The sequence below is a fragment of the Durio zibethinus genome, chromosome 17 (genome assembly GCF_047325235.1).
Source record: "Durio zibethinus cultivar Kanyao isolate XHJ-2024 chromosome 17, ASM4732523v1, whole genome shotgun sequence".
Lineage (NCBI taxonomy): Eukaryota > Viridiplantae > Streptophyta > Magnoliopsida > Malvales > Malvaceae > Durio > Durio zibethinus.
This window is the reverse complement of record NC_143178.1, coordinates 14,658,352-14,662,691: the sequence shown is the minus strand read 5'-3', so window position 1 is coordinate 14,662,691 and position 4,340 is coordinate 14,658,352.

Genomic DNA, 4,340 nt, shown 5'->3' with positions numbered 1-4,340 from the left:
AGATAACCTGAATGAAGAATATATGGAAAAAAAAGTATTTTTTTAGTTGCCTTTTAATAAAATATAATGTATTACATCATAACCTTGATGGTGATGTTTATAAAGAAAAATGTTTGTAAAAGTATAATTAGGACAATTCTTAATATGGATATAAAATCAAAAGACAATTTAAAAAACCTACTTAACCCAATTGAAATGGAAATTTGGCTTGAGCTTCATATCGAGTTGCTTCTTAATGGTAAATCACGAATGCTACATGCTTGTTTTAGTATGTCTTAAAAAGATATGGATGTTTTTGGTAAGGTTTTAAAAGACATGAAAGTCTTGGATGTGTATGCCTTAATATATAAAGATAAGTGAATCTCAAAGAATAAAAGCTTTATCATTTAAAGTCACATGATTACCACATAATATGCATAGCTTATTACTATTTACTTTTCATTTATCAAAGTCAAAGCAAGCAACTTTAGTGACAATTAAACTTAGTAACATATTCAAAGATATTTGTAAGAAAATTCTCAAAGTGGAAGGGCTTGACAAACTTCAAGATTGAGCAATGACAACTTTATGCCATTTAGAGAAGATTTTCCTTCCTAACTTCTTCATTATCATGAGGCATTTGGTTATCTCTCTTTCATATGAAGCAAAAGTTGATGACCAATTTTATTGTCAATAGATGTATCCTATCGAAAGCTATTATTTATTAAATAGTATATTAACAAATTAACGTTTATCATACTATTTTATTTAAAAAGCTATATAACACAATCTTTTATACTTGAAGTTTTTAAAAAGGTTAAAGTCTTATTGTCAAAACAAATACTATCTAGAAGTTCTATTGTTGAGAGATATTTGGTTGAGGCATGTATGACATTTTGTTTAAAATATTTGGAAGATGTTGAAACAAGATTTAATTGACCAATAAGAAATGTTAGCTTCCTACATAGTATGCTGAAACTTATGATAGTTTTGGATAACCAATAGCAAAGTTGAAGTGATGGAGTTAGATGATAAATCTTGGGCCTAAGAACATCGATATATGCTTTTCCTTCATGACTAATTGAATAACTATGCACATAAGTTTTCATGCAATATAAATTTTTGTGCAATAGCTAGATTGTATGATATTGAAATTGTTTGAATGGTTGAATTAGGCTACATGCTTGACATCTGTGAAAAGTTGTGATTTTTGTGTTTTTAGACTTTAGTGTCATTTAAGGGCAAAATAGTAAATCAAGTCATATAATTTTGATTCAATGACTTACATAACTCGATTGTATGATATATAGTTCTCTTAATGGCTAAACTTTGCTGCCATGCTTGATACATGTGTAAAAGTTAAGGTTTTTGTTCTTTTAGACCTTTAATGCCGTTTATGGGCACTATTGTAAATTTGGTCGTATATTCTTGATTTCATTACTTACATAGATCAATTACATGATATTAAAATTATTTGAATGGTTGAAATTGGTTGCTAGACTTGATATGTTAGAAATGTTACTTTTTTATGTTTTTTTACTTTTAATGCCATTAAAGGTCAATATTGTAAATCTAGTTGTATATTCTGAATTTAGTGACTTACATAGCTTGATTGCATGATATTAAAGTTGTTTTAATGGTTGAACTTAGCTGCCACAATTGATATGTTAAAAAAAAGTTATGGTTTTTGTGTTGTTTTTGAACTTTTAGTGTTGTTTAATGGCAATATGGTAAATTTGGTTATATATTCCTAATTTAGTGACATACATAGCTCAATTATGTGATATTAAAGTTGTTCGAATGGTTGAACTTAGTGGCCACACCTAATATATTTTAAAAAGTTATGGTTTTATTTTTTTTTTTGAATTTATGCACCATTTAAGGGTAAAAATGAAAATTTGATCCTATTATCCTAATTCAGTGGCTTACTTAGCTTGATTTTATGATATTTGAATGGTTGAACTTGCTGCCACACTATGATTTCTTATTGCTTGTTATTAATTTGTAGAAAGTTGAGTGAGATAAAAAAGTTGGGCATGTGAAATTATTTCAAATAACTCGCACCAAAAATGATAAATTTTATTTGAATGCAAAAACTCAAGATATTATGGCACTTTCCTCTACTTGTTTAAAAAATAATTAAGTTGTATGAATTAATTATCTTGATAGCTTTATTTGACTGATTTATAAGAGAAAATGAATGAGAAATTGGCTGAATATAAAGTGTCATCTAATGCATCTATAAACATTCATGATGTGGAAGATTGGATTTTCATTAAAATTGCTAAAAAAAATGGATGGGTTCAAAGCCTTTGAATAGTTCTAACACCATCCAACTACTATGAATTAGGAGTGATAATGTTTCAAATAAAATTGGATTTGGTCTGATTTTTCAAATGATACATAGTATTATGAATTTTTAAAATTTAATTTAAATTTGAATCAACTTTTCTTTAAAATCAATCTAATATGAATTGAATTCTAGCAGTTCCGTTCAGGCCAGTTCATCAATTTTTAAAATTTATTTTTTATATATTATTTTATTATGACTTTTAATATATTTACATAGATTTAAAATAATTATTTTTATTTTACAAAAATTTAAAGTATATATAAAAACTAATAAAAATATATAATTCACTTCGTTTGGCTTTTTTTTTTATATTTTACACAATGTGATCTGAACCTAATACGTACATTTAATATACAAACTTAATTCGAATCGAATAAGAAAAAGATTGAGCCGAATTAAACCAAATACTACGATTTGAAATCGATTTTATATTTTTTCAGCTTTTTCTCACCTATTATGAATGTAGTTCTCAACAACTTATCTTCTCTTAAGGTAACTCTTTTAAATAAGTCATCAAATTAAGAGAAAGATTGTAGTATATTCAAGAACAGTACAAGCAAATAGAAGTAAAGGGAGAAATAGGACTTGCTAAACTAACAACTACACGAAAGGTTCGATTATCTTATAAATTTTATACAACAATAATTTTCAAGAAATAATTTTGGTAGTCTACCAACTTAGCCACCTCAAATATAAAATATAATAATTGTGTTATTAATTTTTATCTTTATATCTTACTATCAATTAAATAAATGTTTTTATTTTTTTAGTAGCTTCCTCGACATATTAGTGATCATACTTTAAGATATCATTCATATAATTCTAGTCTTCCAACTTTGATAGTTATTAATTTCATATTTTGTTGAATTTCTTATTTTATACAATTAGAAATTACTTGTTAACTTAGTAACTAGGGATGTTCAAAATTCGACCACCAAATTAATTTTGATTGGTTGTTGAAAATTATTTTAAAAGAATTTTGCTTTTTTGTTAATTTGATTCATAAACCAAATTAACCAAAAGTTTAACTGACATATAATAAAACTCAAACATAAAATTAAAAATATATGAAATAAATCATTTTATTTTAGAAATTATTAGAATTTTTAACTTAATAATTTGGTATTTGAATATTTTGTTAGATGATTTTATTTAATTTGTTTCAAATATGAAAATTAAGAGTTTAAAATATAATTTAACTTAAATATATTTATTATTTGATTAACTGTAAAAAATAATTGAACTGACCGAATTTAAAATAACATATTTTTTTAATTTTTGAAACTTGTATATTTGATTCAGTTAACAAAATTTTTTTAAAAAATACTATTAATTCAATTTTAGATAATTCGATTCGAAATTAACTAAACTGATCGAATGAACACCCCTATTAGTAACTTACTCGAATAATTAATGTATTTAAATGTTATAATATTAAATTAATCAATTTGAATTAAGTTTTATGTGTTTTAATAATTTGTTTTAATGTTTAACGTAATTATAGTAGTAAATATTAAAAAATAATCATTTTAGTATTTAATTTTTTAACAATATTCCCAAACATATAAAAATTAAAACTTAAACATTAGTGCCCTTTGTGGGAATCCATCATTGAATGTAAAATTTTAAGAGTGTTTTTATTTGAAAAATGTCACTAAGTGGTGCAATTTAAAAGCATTTTTTTTTGGTAAATGCTGTTAAATTTAGAGTAATTTAGCAATGTTTGTGCATATAAACGCTAAATTTCTTTGATTAGTAGTGTTTTTCAAATACAGATGCTATTAAATAAAAAAAAATCTAACCTAAGAAATGCTTATAAAGGTGCTTACCACGTGCCATTAAATGTAATATAAATGTTGTTAATTGAGGCAACGATTTTCAAAATGCATCACTAAATTTTTTGACATATAAATAGTTAGTATTTTTGGCCACATTTTTAGGAAACACCATTAACATTTTAGTGACATTTATAAACACTGTTAAATGTTAAAAAAAGCATCGTTAGAAA